Here is an 18,421-nt window from a genome sequence, read left to right as displayed (position 1 = left end):
ATCAGTGATCCATGTCATTGCCCGATGTGAGTCGCTACCCGAGTCACACATGCGCAGTCGCTTGGACAAACTACAGTTACGTCACCAGACTTGATAGACAAGATCTAAACACACACTTGTTTTAATATACACTACTCACAATAAGTTAGGGATATTATTATTTACATGATTGCTTTTCCTATTTGGTCTGAATTTTAATGAAATAAGTAAAAGTTCCCTTTGATATTACAAATGATGAATGAGAAGAAACTCCATTTTTATTAGTTTAATATTACCCCAAAAATTTAGACAATAAAAATAATATATAGAGATAGAGAGAGATGCATAGATATGTTCATATTTTTTCAGTTGGGAATGGTATAAACTAACACATTTTTACCATTACATTACAATCATTTTACATTCATAATGCGACTGCGCATGTGTGACTCAAATCGGGTAGCGACTCACATCGGGTAATGACAATCCTCAACCAGGGGTCCGCGGACCCCTAGTGGTCCGTGCTGTAATTGCAAGGGGTCCAGGGGTCCATGATAATAAAACATTTAAAGAAATAGATTATTTTTTTATTCAAATGTAATTAAAATGTATCTACCTAAACTACAGAGGTTCACATCACCTTCTTTTACTCTTTCACCATCATCATTTGTTGTATTTTAATAAGCATGACACAGTTGATACAAACGTAACACGATCTGCATCATTTTCCACTTAAGAGCCGCCTAATTTCAGTGTTATACACCCTTCTTTTCTTTAAAATGCTTTTATTGTGAAATATTTGCAGTAAGCTGTTGGGGGAATGCTCATTAACTTGCAAAGTTCAAGTTAGTGCTCGAAATTGCAATAATGTTAAAAAACAAACAAAGAACACGATAAGCACAGATACACAAAGAAGAAGAAGAAGAAAAGAAGTAAACGACGATGGCGCTTATAAAAAAAAAAGACTGCTTGTAGGAGACTGAACCAGCAGAAAAGAAAACAGACGGCAAAAAGAGACTTTATAAAGAAGAATATAGCATGTTGGGATTTACAGCCACTGATTCGGGGCTAACTTCAATTTTGCAGGGGGTCCAGGTCCCCAAAAAGGGTCCACAGCTACAACTTTGGGCCCTCGTGAAGGTTTTCTAGTGAACATCAGATAAATTCACCTGCAGTAAACCTACATTCAGTCTCCATCCAATATAACTGAAATCTGGTTTTTAAATCTGACACCAGGAAGATTGAAGTTCACCAAACGTCCACTTGAACGAGGCTCCAAAATATCTGTATTATTCACCTAAAATGTCTATAACTTTATAGCAGAAATAAACTAAATACATTTCCAGCCTGGTTCACAAGATGCTTTTAGTGCGTGGAGATTAGAGGATTTTCTTTTTCAATGTTCTTCATCAGGTGGGTAAAGATCTGTTTCTAGCCACCTTCAGCCAGAACCCCAGGACCTTTTTTTTTTTTTTACCCCAGTCGGGCTCAATTTTCTCCCCAGGGAGGCCCCACGTGGGCGATGTCCGGTGCAAGACAGCTGCGTTACTCCCGTCAGTCGTCAGCTTTTCATTTCCAACCAGCAGCCGGAGAATGTTCATCACCACATCATCATGGGATCAACTCTGCAGGGACATTTCATTTCTCCCTCATCTGATAGAAGAACAGCTGATAAAAGTGTAGTTACGCTTAGTTATTGGAAAACTACGCATTTCAGTTCAAGGTTAAGTTTTCACCAAAAACATTTAGTGATTTCTTATAAATAAAATGCAGATTAAGCCTCAAGAATTAATCTTTTTAAAGAATAGCAGTTTTCTTTGGATCCTCTGCTGAAATAAACTGTCGGTACTGACTCACGTTCTTCAGGCTACGGCTTTCTAAACCAGAGTTTAATTCCATCAAGAGCTCGTTTTATTTTACTGTAAAAAAAAAAAAAGAAAGAAATCATAGAGCACTTTCGGGAAAGTAGTCATGTGACCTCATCCCACCTTGAGAAGTCAGTAGCTGGAGAGCGTCTCGAAAAACCGGCATGAAATCACTCCCAACAGTTAAGGAGGCAGGATGGATGCTCTTAACCTCCCACAGCTTTTATTGGCATCCCAAGCAGCCATGCACACACACACACACACACACACACACACACACACACACACACACACACACACACACACACACACACACAGATGAGCAGTGGCATTAACACAGGTTCATGGTTCTGTGTTTTTGAATCCTAAAACATTCACACGAAGCTGTAAATGTATAAAATATAAAAGATGAAACCGGCAACAAGAAAAATGTACAGATGACCAGCAGGATGGAGACTTTCTCGACGCTCTCTTAGAGATCCGGTGATAAGTTCAGTCACCCGACTCAGTGGGATTAAAGGTATTAGACTAGTTTAAGTCATATCTATCTGATAGATTAACATAGCCAGGGAGTTCCACAGGGTTCAATGTTTGGACCAGTTCTGTTCACCTTATATTTGCTTTCCTTGGGTAATATTATTAGATGACAGCAGAGATAGCAAAATATGTTAAATCAATGTTGAATTATGGTCAAGAAGGTTGAATTTTGGTTAAAGTTGATGATCAACCATCAATCAATCATCCAATTCTAATGCCAACATGTAATCAATGTTAATCAATGTTGAATCAACGTATTCTGACATATTCTGACCAGGCTTCAACATGGCTTCAATGTTTCTGCCTAACCATATTTCAACGTTGATTCTCTCACGTTTCGCTACCAGGGAGGCCATGAACCTCCATTGCTATGCTGATGATACTCAGCTATACCTGAACTGAATAGGAACGGGAACTGAATTGCATTACATTACATTTAGGGCAAAAACATATTTCTAAGTTAAGAAAAAAAAATGTTTCTAGAAAATTAGGACTACGGTAGTCCTAATTTTATTGGCATCCGACTACCTTAGACTTTTTTTAAATAGTTTTAAGAAGGCTAGTACATAAAAATGTTCTTACCCCATGGACAACGATATTTTTACTGGATTTATGGAAAATTATGCTTATTTCTAGAGGGGCTGCATCCCTGACTCCTCCCTGGGAAGAAGTCTTTACCGGATATCCAACCAGGAGAAGGACTAGAGGTAGATCCAGGTGATGCCCTGGTGTCCCCCTGGTAGAGCTGGAGGAGGAAGACGTAAACTTCTCTTCTCAGGCCCTGTGACCCAGTCCTGGATTGGTGGGAGGATGGGTGACTGAACACGGCCCCACGTGTCTTTTACACTCAGATTTGTCCCAGTCATCTTTTCAAAATCATAATAAGTTAAAATTGATCACTTATTCTCACTGGCATCACTACTCTAATAAAAGAAATGGCAAAAAGACATGTTTTCCCACCAAGAAGTAGCGTGCCTGATCAAAGAGAGAGATTGGTTTTGACAGCATTAACCTTCTCCTGGGGAAATAATTAATAGTAAAGTAAGTAAAGTTTATTTATATAGCACCTTTCACAGATATACAATCACAAAGTGCTTTACATTAAAAGAAGGCACACAAATTAAAAGAGATTAAAAATAAAAGATACCAATAGTATACATATATAATAGATGTGGAAAGGTAGCGTGCATTTTTTCCGATTCTTCCGTGTATTAGAGTTGAATTTAAAATTATTGGGATCAAAGTTGCTGCATTAGACTGGTTTAAATCATATTTATCTGATATATTACTGTACCAGGAGTCAGTTCTTCTCACCCTATATTTGCTTTCATTGGATAATATTATATTATTATTTGTTTTTTAACTATATATAAGTTAAAATATTTGTAAGTCGACATGACCATGAGAAAGCCGTCCAGGCCCTGATTAGCTCACGGTTGGACTATTTCAACGCACTTTATGTTGGAGTCTCCCAGTCTTCTCTTAGTCGCCATTAACTGGTGGAAAATGCTGCTGCCGTTTTTTAACAACACTAACACTAGCCTGTCCTTAACTCCCTTCATCGGCTTCCCGTCCTTTATAGAATTGATTTTAAACTTTTGATGTTTGTTTCTAAAGCTCTTACCAGCCTTGCACCATTGTATTTATCCGAGCTTTTAACTGTCTGTTATCCTGGTAGAGCGCTGAGGTCAACTAATCAACTTTTGCTGGATGTCCCGAGGTGAAAATATAAACGCTGGGGTGACCTGCGGCTTATTTCTGTCCTCAGCATCTTCAAATCTCGGCTAAAAAGCTATTTAAGATTACTTTTAACATCCGGTAGTGATGACACTATTATCTTATTAGATTTTGTTGTATTTTATTGTTTTTATAGTTTTTGATTGTTCTTTTTTATCCTATTTTTTATCTATTATTTGCTGTAAAGCACTTTGGCACACTGAAAGGCTGTTGTAAAGTGCTATATGAATAAAGTACATTACATATATCATTTTGGTTTGGTTCTCTCATAAATACCTTCATTGGGAACTATTTCTCCACATGTAGAGAGAAGAGATGTCAAGTTTCTGTACATGAAAGGTGTTCCCTTCCTCTCCATCCTCGGGAAGACATTCTGGTGTTTTCGCTGCAGAAATCATCGACTCACATCCACCTTGTAAAGAAGGATGATCCCTGCACTTCAAAGCCTCCGATGTTTACGTCTCTGGAGGGAAAATATGCTCCGCTCCGAGCTTTGTAACCGAGATTCTGGCAGCATCTCCTCAAACTCCATGAATCACCCTGGGACCCAATCACGTATGGAATCTCTTTGCATCTACTCATAATGCAGGCGTCACTGTGATGGAAAAGCGGCGTGAAACAGAGGCCTGTGCGCTATCAACTCAGGCTCTATCCGAGCGCTAAAACTGATGAATTTGAGAGGAAAATCATGTTTTCCACTGCTGCAGCTTCCCCTCATCCTGCCTGGCATCACTCACCAAACACAGTTTTAGCTTCAAAGGACCAGAAATCACTTAATAGAGTGTTTTCATACCGCAGAACCCTTGTTGTGTCTCCATCCCAAGCAACGCACAAAGCCGGCCTTTGTTTGCCTTTGAAGGCACCGCGTGGGCTTTGGGTGCAGATCTGCTGCTGCGAGAGCCTGAAAGAGGCACATCATCTCCTACAGCTCACCAACATGTGTCTGACGGGAACATGCCCCAACATCAGTGCAGGACTCTCTTCCCCTGCAGCCAGGAAATCTAATATCGCTCAACACCTTTCATTTAAAACATTGTCTGTTGCATGAAACATCACCTACTCAACGCAGGTTTGTGTTTCACGCCGTCGGGGCGGCAGCTCTGCGGCGTGCTGGTCAATAACAGGCCGCCGTCGCCTTCGCAGGATGAAGGGAAGCAGGAAAAACTGGTATTTGATCCGAGTTTCCCCGGCGGCCAAAATAAAAGAAGAAAGAAACCGTCTGCAGTTCAGATGCAGTTGGTTTCCCCTCCTCACCGTGCGGGACACCGCTGAGAACTGGCTTTTATGCTTCCTGGTCCCTTTTGATGTATGTGGACTGAATTGTGGATGCAGAGCTGGTGTGTGTGAAGACTTGCACATAAATCATCTCCTTACTAAAGACCTGGTCCAGATTTTATCACTAATGAGTAAACCACACACTGGGACTACCGTATTAGGATGTGTACAGGTACATTTTCCCTCCGCTTTTCCACCTGTGGTCAAAAGAGAGGAACAAGAGAGAAAAAAATGGATGCAATATTAACTGGAGCATTTTATTGAGCTTCTTTAGCGGTTGGTAGGTTGGATCTAAAGCTCGATATAAAGAAAACCACATTAGTCTGACCCTTTCACAGAAGCGGTGGGGTTGCTACATTCACCTGGAGTAGCATTCATCACCACGGTAACCGACTGATGTAAAGCACAAGATAGAAGAGGCCTCCTCCAGAACAAGCCGTGCTTCAGTCCCCCCCCCCCCAAAGTGCTCAAAACTGCTCCAATGTGTCATTTAACCTGCAATCTGAGGCTGAGAGGTAGCTCATCCATCCACTTCTTGAATGCTGTTCAGTTGTGAATAAACTCACAGTAAAAAAGACTCCTGATTTAGAGACGGTACAAACACTTTCCAGATTTAAAAAAAAGGGAAGAATTGTTTCTCTGAATGACGCTGATGTCTTTCCCCCTCGGCACTGTGTTAACGCTCCAGACCAGTAAACTGACGAACATCTGCTTTTATACCGAAGACCGCCCATCCTGACGATCAGTGAATCAGTATTTAGCAGAAGGAGGTGTGTTTGTTGCAGGAACCTGCCGGTGTGCTGACGGGAGGAGTCGCCGTGACAACACTGCAGAGCTAGATTAGGATTTATTTATTTATTTAGCTCCGTGTCAATGTTGGAGATAAGAGGTGAAACCAGCAGCTGTTATCAAAAGGTCACAGGTTTGATTCCCAAATGGCTCCAGGAGAAGAGCAACTGATAAACATCCGCAGAAACATTCCCAGATAAGACGCTCGGTTAAAGGTGGAAACGTGGCGTGGAAAAGAAAGAATCTGTCTCTCTGTGGATGTTTGAATATTCACAAACCTTTTTAAGAAGGAGTCAGAGTTTATATAAAAGTATTTCCTGATTTATTTCCATCCACTTAAGTGAATATTTGAGTGATGGAGGGAAAGAATAAGCACTCTGGGTTTATTCTTGAGGAAATGGCTCCACCTAGTGGACAAACTTACTCCCTTTAAAGAAAACCAGACTGCAAAATGTTTGCAAAAAACTATCAAAAGGTGTTTATTTAAGTAGCAATAAATAGTGAACATTGTGACATTTGAATTAAGTGATAATATTCCAACCATGTGCACAATTTAAAAAGCTCTTAAACATTGTTGAATCGTGCTCATGTGCAAATCAGCACCGTGTCCTGTGTGTGAGTTCCTGCAAAAGAGGGAAAAAAAGTTCAGTTTCAACACGATTAAAACATTTTAAAGCGACTCCTGGAGGAGGTTTCAGGCCTGTTCATACTAAGTTCTGAATGGAAGGACAGTTAAAAGACTGATTGTTTTAGATAAGCCTGGTTTTATGGCAGAAAATTGCTTTGTCTTACAGAATTGTGAATGTACACTGAAAAAAATAAATCTAAGCGGATGTAAATATAACATATTTAAATCTGTGATATTAACAATTAAAAATGAAGTTTGTTGCTTTACATGAATACATCTAGTTTTGAACTTAATCAGCATTTGTTTTAAAAACAAGACATTGTGCATTTTTTCCTTAACAAGCAGTTTTTATGTTAAATTTACTTTTCCACAACAATTGTAATCTATTGGGCAGATTGACTAACGTTTAGATGAAAAATGAACACCACAAATTAAGGCAACTTTTTCGCATGAGATTTTTATGTAGATCAAGACAGACTAGTCTTTGTATAAACTACTTCATTTTTAGTATGTACAAAATTCATTTGCAAGTACAGTCAACTTAATTTTTTTTCTCTTTTTTTTTTTTTTCCCTCTTTTTTTTCTTTTTAAAGTCAATTTAATTTTGATAAATAAAGTAAACTTAACACAATTAAGTTGACTGTACTTGCAAAATGTATTATTTACATACAATAAATTAAGTAGTTTATACAAAGACTAGTCTTTCTTGATCTACATAATCTCATGCAAAAAGTTGCCTTAATCTTTTTTAAAGTAGATCAAGCACATGTGTATCAGTGTAAGCCCAGTGAACACATAATAAACTTGAATTTTGCACTATTATCTTTACAGTATGAACAAGTTGAAGCAAGTAGGTGTACATTTATTTCTTTGAGGCTCAAAACATAGATGAAGTGAAACAATACCTTGTAATTGTGATTTCTTGTGCTTCTTCAGGTGCTGTGCTCGGTACTGGTTCCTGGTGTAGTCATCGTCGTCCCGGCGGGGCGTCACGTCCCTCAAGGACCGCTCTGCTGGGGGAGGAAACGTTAGAGAAGAGCAGCGGTGGCCGTTAGAGCAAAGCTACACTGCAAAAACTCAAAATCTTACCAGGAATATTTGTCTTATTTCTAGTTAAAATGTCTAATTTTTAGTAAAAAAAAAAAACTCATTACACTTAAAACGAGTCATTACCAGAAAAATAAATGTGTCATTTGACAATTTTCAGCTGTAACTTTTCACTTGAAATAAGTAGAAAAATCTGCCTGTGGGACAAGATTTATCTTCTCATTACAAGCAAAAAAAAAAAAAAAAAAATCTTGTTCCACTGGCAGATTTTTCTACTTATTTTAAGTGAAAATCTACTTGAAACAGGTGAAAAGTTTTTTACAGTGATGATTCTTGTTTTAAGTGTAATGAGATTTTTTTGACTAAAAATTAGACATTTTAACTAGAAATAAGACAAATATTCTTGTTAAGATTTTGTGTTTTTGCAGTGTAGACGAGCGTCGGCCCACCGGGTCGCAAGCGCTGCCCCAGGCACGTCGGGGTCACGGCCGGGGTCACCGTCTTCCAGCCGTCCTGCAGGGAGCCCGGCACGGCCCGGTTCTCGTCGTTGCCATGGGGACAGAGGTGCAGCTTCCCCCGGGGTGCGGGGCCTCGGTGCCTCGGGTGCTGGTTCTGCCGGGACGCCAGCGGCCGCTTGGCGTCCCTGGGACACGGGCCGGTCCCGGAGGAGTCTCCGCCCGTGTCGGGTCCCGGTCCGGGGCCCCGCAGGTCCGGATGTGAGCCCTTGGCCAGCCGGGCCGGGGCGTGGGACCTGCCAGAAAAAAGCCCAAACTATAATAAAAGACACTTCACACCCCGGACACTCACTGTTTGAACTGCTGCCATCTGGGAAACAATGGACTCATGAAAACAAGGACAAACAGACTCAAACACAGCTTTTATCCAAAAACAGGAGCCAATGTGCAATAACAAAAAAAAAAAGATTGTATGTTGATGAAAGTTCTTGTAATGTCCGTATGTTGCTGTGTGGAGGGGTGAATGTGTCTAGATCAGGGGTCGGCAACCCAAAATGTTGAAAGAGCCATATTGGACCAAAAACGTAAAAAACAAATATGTCTGGAGCCGCAATAAATGAAAAGTCTTGTATGTATAAGCCTTAGAATGAACGAAAATGACGAAAGTCGAAATGTCCAGAAAGTCAAATTGTCGAGAAAAAAAAAAAAAAAAAAAGTCAAATTGTCGAGAAAAAAAAAAAAAAAAAAAGTCAAATTGTCGAGAAAAAAAAAAAAAAAAGTCAAATTGTCGAGAAAAAAAAAAAAAAAGTCAAATTGTCGAGATCCAAAAAAAAAAAAAGAGTCAAATTGTCGAGATCCAAAAAGAGTCAAATTGTCGAGATCCAAAAAGAGTCAAATTGTCGAGATCCAAAAAGAGTCAAATTGTCGAGATCCAAAAAGAGTCAAATTGTCGAGATCCAAAAAGAGTCAAATTGTCGAGATCCAAAAAGAGTCAAATTGTCGAGATCCAAAAAGAGTCAAATTGTCGAGATCCAAAAAGAGTCAAAATGTCGAGATCCAAAAAGAGTCAAAATGTCGAGAAAAAAAAGAGTCAAAATGTCGAGAAAAAAAAGAGTCAAAATGTCGAGAAAAAAAAGAGTCAAAATGTCGAGAAAAAAAAAAGTCAAAATGTCGAGAAAAAAAAAAGTCAAAATGTCGAGAAAAAAAAAAGTCAAAATGTCGAGAAAAAAAAAAGTCAAAATGTCGAGAAAAAAAAAAGTCAAAATGTCGAGAAAAAAAAAAGTCAAAATGTCGAGAAAAAAAAAAGTCAAAATGTCGAGAAAAAAAAAAGTCAAAATGTCGAGAAAAAAAAAAGTCAAAATGTCGAGAAAAAAAAAAGTCAAAATGTCGAGAAAAAAAAAAGTCAAAATGTCGAGAAAAAAAAAAGTCAAAATGTCGAGAAAAAAAAAAGTCAAAATGTCGAGAAAAAAAAAAGTCAAAATGTCGAGAAAAAAAAAAGTCAAAATGTCGAGAAAAAAAAAAGTCAAAATGTCGAGAAAAAAAAAGTCAAAATGTCGAGAAAAAAAAAGTCACAATGTCGAGAAAAAAAAAAGTCACAATGTCGAGAAAAAAAAAGTCAATGTCGAAGTGAAAAAGTCAATTTCGAGGAAAAAAAGTCAATGTCGAGGAAAAAAAGTCAATGTCGAGGAAAAAAAGTCAATGTCGAGGAAAAAAAGTCAATGTCGAGGAAAAAAAGTCAATGTCGAGGAAAAAAAGTCAATGTCGAGATTAAAAAAAAAGAGAAAAAAAAGACAAAGGAAAAAAGAAAAAGAAAGGAAAAAAAAAGGTCAAACATTTTTGAAAAAGCTCCATGGAGCCACCAGGGCGGCGCTAAAGGAACCGCGGGTTGCCGACTCCTGGTCTAGATATACATTTATTTTATTTGTTTTTATTTCATCTTATTGATTTATTTTATTTTTATATGATGCGCTGACTGGAGAGCACTTCATTTCGTTGCACATAGTTATGACAATAAAGATCTACATATGTACCTGCAGGCGTCGCAGGTGGGCAGGACGGCTCCGTTCCACGGCTGGAACGGCGCCGCCTTCCTCTTCAGGCCGATCCGGGCCTCCGGCTCCGGCCCGGGAGACGCGCAGCAGCGGCGCCGGGTCCGGCACCGGGAGCAGAGCCGGTCCGGCTTGGACGCGTACGGGCCGAGCAGGTTCTCGGTCCTCCGGACGCAGCACTCATGGTCCGACAGGCTGAGCCGGTCCGGCTTCCCTCTGGGTCTGAACCGGTCCTTCAGCCGCCGGGCCTGCTCCTTCTCCCCCAGGTCCGGCTTCCTCCTCCGGGCCGGCGGGTCCAGGAGGCCGGTACCGGTAACGGGAGGCCGCTGGTCGAAGTCGGCCAACCAGCTGCTGGACGGCAGGTACGCCGGCAGAGACTCGAAGGACGTGTCCTCGTGGTCCGGGAGCACAGCTGGTACAGGAGCCAAACATTGTACTCAAGTAAAAAGTAGTCATCCAAATAATTACTTGAGTAAAAGTAAAAAAGTACTCAAGTACTGAGTAAATGTCGAGAAAACAAAGTCGAAATGTCGAGAAAACAAAGTCGAAATGTGAGAAAAGTCAAAATGTAACTGTTGAGTAACGTCTGATTTATTTTTTTAACACAACCATTCAAACAGACAAAAGTACAAAATAATCATCTTCAGGCAAATTAAATCAATAAAATAATAAATTAAAATTAATAAAAAATAGCTGGAATTAAAATAATCTTAAAGTAAATTCAAGTACTTTAATAAATAATAAAATAACAGAATAAAAAAAATAAATTAAGCACAAATTTCAAGCCTTTGTACTTCTCTTTTTTAACCAGAACTAGAACAAGCCAATGAACTCATAGAAACTCTGTGTGTGTTTGAGTCTGTGTAAATGTGACAAAACATGCAAAAACAAACATTTTTCCCCAAAGAATCACCCAGTGATGTCATGAGATTGACGCGTACGCGAAAAAAAAGGGATAAAAGAAAAGTAACGAGCTCAACGTGGCCTAATGTAGCGGAGTAAGAGTAACAGTTTCTTCTTCACAAATCTACTCAAGTAAAAAGTATAGTGATTCAAAACTACTCCTAAAAGTACAACATTTCCCAAAACTTACTCAAGTAAATGTAACTCGTTACTACCCACCTCTGTCCGGGAGGCCCGGTTCTCCTGTGTTCCGGTTCTGCGAGGTCGGGTCAGAGGTCAGCTCGTCCCCCGGGCCCTCGCTGGCCGGGGCCGGGTCCTCCAGCTCGTCCTCCGTCAGCGGGGACATCTCCGCCCCCGAGAGGGCGTCCCGGGCGTGACCCGCCGGCCCGGCCGGCTCCACCTCGGCGTCGTGAGGCGGTTCTGACCCGCTCTGGAGGAAGGAGTCGGGGGACGAGGTCAGAACCTCCTCGGCCGACCAGACCGTGGACTCCATCTTCCTCAGCTCGTCCAGGTACGACGGGTCGAACGGCAGCCGCACGCACTTGAGCGGGAAGTTCTGGCTCAGATCCGCGTCACTCCTCATCTCCTCGGTGTCTTCAGGCTCCGGGTTGGAGTCCTCCGGGCTCCCGGACCGGTCCAGAGGGGGGGTCTGCTCCCCCACCAGGAGGATGTCTGGGCAGACCTTCTGGTCCTGGTTCTGGTCCGGCGGGCCCCGGGCCTGCAGCAGCGAGCCACAGCGGACCAGGTCCCGGGGGAACCGGGTCACCCCGGCCGCCTCGCGGGCGTGCAGCAGCTGCAGCCCCACCGGCGTGGTGCAGCACTCGATCCGGACCTCCTCCGTCTGGATCACGAAGCCCCGGTCCGGCCCGGCTTCCCGTTTCGCCGGGGGCTGACCGTCCTTCAGGGCCGGAGAGAGCTCTCCGGGGGGCCCGGTGGGGGCCCGGCCGGGGCCCGAGGGGCTGGTCCTCCGGGCCGCGGCCAGCGGCTCCGTCTGGACCTCGGAGCTGGTCATCTCCTTGGTCCCGGAGTTCTGCTGGTAGCGGAAGCGGCGGGCGTGGTAGGCCATGGTCTGGTAGTACTGCGGGTTCAGCAGGCGCCGGTAGTCCATCAGGTGCAGGTGCGTCTGCGGGACCACAAAGCCGGGGGGCTCCAGGTACGGGTTGGGCTGGTAGTGGGGCATCACCGGGGGGCCATAGCCTACACATGACAGATTAAGATATGACTCACATGGTAAAGATCAAACTAAAGCTTTTATTCAAGTCACCACGCCCGCCGATAGGGGGGGACAAACGGGTCTGTTTTTTTTTTATATATATTCTCATTAAATTATGGAATCATTTTTCAAAATATGTCTATTTAAGGAAAAAATATGTAGTATTTGAGTTACATAAAAGCTTGTTATTTGTTTTCTTCCTAATTGTCCTTGTGGTCAAGAACCCCCAACACAAAAATGGTTTGGCCGCTGATCAAAATTTGATGTTATTTAGATCAACCGTTAGAATGGTCAAAATGTCCGGTCAGCACAAGTCCGGTGCTCAGAAAAGAAGAGAAAAGAGAAGAAAATGGAGGCCTCAGAGATTCTCTACACAAATATTTTAAAAAGGTGGTGACAGTGAAGCTGGAATTAATAAAGTCAGCGTAGAGCAAGGTAAGAAACAGCACAGCCAACGTTTACCAACCTTGTAACTTAACCTAACTGGCTAGCTCTAATGTTAACGTCCATTAGCTTGTATAAAAACCTGAAGAGCAGAGGGAGAAGGAGAGGAAGAGGGAGAAGGAGAGATCCGGGCGCAGGGGGGCCCATCTTAGATCATTTTGTCCGGGGCCCAGGCAAGACTGTCAGCTGGCCTGCAAGTCACCATCAACCAGCTGTGACGAAAGTCTTCATAAAAGACATTTTTATGTTCAATTTAGTCAAAAACACTGCAGGCGCTCGCTAATATTCACACCTGATTAGCACTCGTGTTTCCAGAGCACTCAGGTGAACAAATTAAAACCCAACGGCCCGTTTTGGTTGGATCCACCCCTTTATCACAGATTAAAGCACCACAAAATAACATATTAGACTCAGTTTAATTTGATTACTTCTAGGAAGTTCCTCCCCTCTGGACGGCGCTACAGAGCCAAAACCTCCAGACTCAGACAGTTTCTTCCCCCAAGCTGTTGCTCGGATGAAACTTATATCACTCAGAGTAATCAACCACTGTGCAATAATATTAAGTGTATATATGTTAGTATAGTTAGTGAATATCAGTTTTTAAGTGTATATATGTTGAGAGACATTTGTCTATTACTGTTTGCAACTATTTAAATCTGGGTTCAGTGAGCGAAAAACAACCGAAGACAAATTCCCTGTTTGGCATGTTCATACTTGTCCAATAAAGCTTATTCTAAAGCAGCATCTTTAGTCTGGTGTCAGAAAGACTGCCACAGTAACTATTATGATGCAACATCAGCAATAAGGGAAGTAGATCTGCAGCAGAGGTGAGAAAAAGGAGATTCAAGACCCAGAAAGGCCAAATGTTGGATAATCGTAGCTCAACCTGCAGGGGGAGCCACTGTGCAGTAGAAGCGCTCTAAACTTGCATTACCTCTACTGGCCAGCAGGGGGAAACTCCTGAGTTTAGATAGAAATCTAAACCAAAAAAAAAAGCTTGCTAGTTTCACATTTAAAGAGGATTTGTTTTCCAGGCAAAGGTTTAATAAGGGACTGGACCGGAACCATGTGACCTACGGAGGTCACCTGAACCACCCGGGAGTGGCGGTCACGGGGTTCTGGTCCAGAGAGAAGGAGCTCCTGTGAGGAGCTGCATTTAGAGGAGACCAACTTTGGTGACATTAAGAATAAAGGCCGTTGATGCCTCCGACTGGGGCGACAAGACCCTGAGGTGTTTAAATCCCAGTCAGAACCACCGTTCATCTACCACACAAGTTTCAAGATGATCTCAAAGAAAATGGGTTAAAAAGGAAAAAGATTTCACAGAAATGTTTGATTTCGGCCTTCAGTCGTCTAAAGTTCTGGTTTAGTGGCCGTGTGAAGCTCCAGGCCTGTTTCAGCAGTCGTTTAAGCAGGTACGAGACGTTTGCCATCTTTTTATGGATCTACTGATGTTCCCAAGTCCACCAAACATTTCACAGCTCGAGTCAAATGTCTGAAGGTTCAGAAAGCAATCAGTTAATTAATGCATGAGCATCTTATATCAATGAGATTTAACCAGAACTGTCTTCTTGAAGTCATGCATGTGATATAAAATAACCCCTTAGAGCATTTGTTTGTTTCATATATGAACCATCCTGGTTAATTTCAGCAGAACCAGCTTGAAGGAGGCGGGTGGGTCTCACCGAGGCCCGGGTAGCCGTAGTACGGGTTGTAGGACATGGGCACCGGCACCGGCCACTGCAGGCCTTGCATGGGCAGGTACGGCTGCGACGACTGGATGAAGAAGAAGGGTTTGTGGTGCTGCTGCTCCTCTGAGCGGGGGGTTCCCGGGGGCCCCGGGGCCGCCTGGTGGGGTCCGTGGGACGGGTTAGGGCCCCGAGAGCCCAGACCGTACGGGCGGTGCAGGGTAGACGTGGCTGCATCCATATCTGCAGGGAGGAAAGAGTGAGAGACCATCGAGGGGGGGAGAACACTGCAAAAACTCAAAATCTTACCAGGAATATGCCTATTTCTAGTTAAAATGTCTCATTTTTAGTCAAAAAAAAAATCTAATTACACTTAAAACAAGAGTCAATACCAGAAAAATAACTTATTTGACCATTTTTACCCGTTTCAAGTAAATTTTCACTTGAAATAAGTAGAAAACTCTGCAAGTGGGACAAGATTTATCTTCTCATTACAAGCAAAAAAATCTTGTTCCACTGGCAGATTTTTCTACTTATTTTAAATGAAAATCTACTTGAAACAGGTGAAAATTGTTGTTTTTTCCAGTGATGAGTTAAGTGTAATGAGATTTTCTTTTGACTAAAAATGAGACATTTTAACTAGAAATAAGACAAATATTCTTGTTAAGATTTTGAGTTTTTGCAGTGAAATTCTCAGGAGCAGGACAGGAAACAGTACCTGAGTTAGACCGGGAACCAAAGGTTCGGACTCACAAACTACAGAGTAGCTTGTCAGCTGACGCGCTGATTGACTGGGTTTTAGTTTCAGGTGAGGCTTGTCCAATCAGTGCTTGTTTCCAGCAGGTGTCCTGCTGCTGCAATGGTGCAGAGAGGAGAGGAAAACCAGGCTGGATCAGCTCAGGTGATGGAGCTGACGGGCCCACACACACCTGCTGCTCACTGGTTGGATGAGGGGTGCTGATGAGGGCGGGGCATCTCCTGGGTTTAACACACACCTGTACTGTTTTAAAACCTAAAACTTTGACTCTGAATAGCCGGAGATGTCCGATTAGAGCTGCAGATGTTGACACTTGAATTATAGCAGGATTCAATAGATTTGTTTCAGTGAAAACATGATTATTATGACTTTGTGAAATATATTTTGTTCACTGATCTGAGTCCATAGCGAACGTTGACTTTTAGTTCTCGACCAGCTGAACCCAAACTTGTGTCACTGCAGCCGTTGAAGCTTCATCAGCAGGTTAAACTTGAAATGTTGCAGCTTCTGCATCTTATCAAAGCAAAGTGAGGTTAATCAGCACTCAGCAACTTTATTTAGTGGAAATTAGATCAGCTGGTTGAAGTTTGTTGTTTTTTTGAAGGAAAGAAAAAAAAGAGGAAGAGAAGGAAAAAAAACTAAATAAATACAGAATGGGCTATGTACAGTATGAGTAAGATCAGATCATACACATAATTAATAAAGTAAAAGAATGGGGTAAGTCAGCAGCCTGCTGAGCCTGGGTCAGAGGTGAGGCAAAGTGTACATTTGATATATATGGGTTCTTCTATGGTTTTATTGCAGAAGAATAAAGTATTAATGTTTTTGATCATGTTTACTTTTAAAACTTCAATTTTTGCTTGATAGAAAGTATTTAGGAGCCTGAGGATAGATAAGATTATCCTTTATTTCTCCCTCAATGGGGAAATTCACTTTGTGCAGCAGCAGTACACTCAACACGCATGCAGGGAAAGGGTAAAAAAGTTTTAAAAAAATATATAATTACAAAATATAAACAGTATACATTGGAATGAAAAATAAAAAGTAGTGCAGTAAGGGAAAGAAAAAGTCACGACTAAGTTAGATGACGTGGTTCAGTCACAGATGTAGGTCAGATCAATTATCCATCCTCACATCTACAAAACACAACTAGACTTAAAACCTCAGGAAATTATGTTGAACTTTTCCAAAGGGGCATAAAATATCTAAATCATCAAGGTGGGTTTATCATCATCCCTTCTTCACACAGACAGAAGAACCTTCTGCAGAAGTGAAATGGAGCATCCTAGTTCTTCAAGAGGACCGGGTCTCCCTGGAGGAGATGCAGCACCCAACCCAGTTCTGAACATCTCAGAAACCCAAGACCTCATCTTGGACTTCAGGACGAGGCACATTCCACCATCAGGGAAGAGAAAGTGGAGGTTTTGGACCAAATGACCTTCCTGGGTTTCCCGTGAAGACCTCAGCCGGTATCGGCAGGCACCAGAGACTCCTCTTCGTCTGATTCAGCTTTTTTTATTAACAGTAATTCCTTAAAACACAAATAAACTAAATGTTCTGTGCAATTATAATTCAACCCATCATACAGTAAATGGAAAAACTGACCGATTAAAAAGGGTTAAACTTTACCAAGACTTACGAGTTAAACACTTTTCCAGAGAGACATCTCTGGTGGCCTGATGGATCAGACCTGACATCTTTACTCCAGGGTGTCTACAGGTTGGACCAAGTTAAATTTAAGACTTTTTAATACCATTTTCAAGCAAAATTTAATACCAGAAAAAGCGTCACACACTTTGAACCCAAATTCACGTTTACCCATATTTGCTTCCCTCGTCTCGAGACTATGGCGACTAAGAAATCCAGCACTACTACTACTAAAATTTTATGGAGGGACCATGTGCAATTAAAAACAAATGTAAACTTTTGATGCATTGCACCAGAGGTAGCCTCAGGCTAATTTGCAACTGCAGTCCCTTGGTACAAATAAATACAGCACAGATAAACATTCAAGGATATTATTAAACATCACCCATCAAACTTTATTCAAGGACATGTAACATACTGTAGCAATAAATCACACATGAAGTGCCCCTCACACACACACAGATTAGAGGGTATGGCAGCATGCACAGCACTACACACATGTACATACACCTCCTCAGTCCCATGGGGAGCCCCATGAAAGTGACTGGAGGAAAGGTAATGTTGTTCACTAGCAAGTTAGCGGGGGCATTGTTGTGAGTTTTAAATGTTTTTTTTTATATTAGCTTTAAACAGCTGAGGTCAAGGTTGCCAGATCTGACAGGTTCCAGCCCAAACGAGATTTAAAACCTGCCGAAATAATGAAAAACCAGCCCAAATCTTATATTCTCCATGTTAAAACTAAATTATTAAATGCATAATACATTTCAAGACATAAGCAAATGAAGTCAAAAAAAGTTCAGCCTCCAAACAAAGTATACAATTAAATAAAGTTGTGTAAGTTTCAACTTTTCTCTGCGATAATGGAAATTTTTGTTAATTTCTCCTTAATTTGTAAAAAGCAGGAAAAGCAGCCCAAATTTTATCAACCCTACTCTAGACTGTTGGACCGCCACCACTTGTGCAGGGAGTGAATGCAGCACCTGGAAGGGATTTACCTTTAAATTTCAGCGTGTACTTGCAAATATCCTTGGAAGCAGAGAAGAATGCAGACCAGACAACATTTAAAACGGTCTTTTTGAAACCACTAGAAATCTTTGAGGTTCCTCCGGCTCGGATGTAAAAGACGACCCGACCACAGAGCTTAAATAGTTACATTTTTATTGGACTGCCCCCAAACAGTGGCACCCCTCCCCTGCACACCCCCAACCCTCGGCTCCATCGTGACCTCCGTGAATCTTAGTGATGCAAGGCAGCGTCACTGCAAATACATTTTTTTTTTCCTTTTTTCAAATGTGACCCAACAAAACGTTGCCTCCTGTGCAGTGCATTTCACCTGGTGCTCCAAACCTTTAGGGGGGACCTGGGGGCAGAGACAGGCATTAGAAACGGCTCTGAGACTTTAGTTTCCA

The sequence above is a fragment of the Cololabis saira genome, chromosome 22 (genome assembly GCF_033807715.1).
Source record: "Cololabis saira isolate AMF1-May2022 chromosome 22, fColSai1.1, whole genome shotgun sequence".
NCBI classification, from domain to species: domain Eukaryota; kingdom Metazoa; phylum Chordata; class Actinopteri; order Beloniformes; family Belonidae; genus Cololabis; species Cololabis saira.
Note: the sequence above shows the minus strand (reverse complement) of the source record.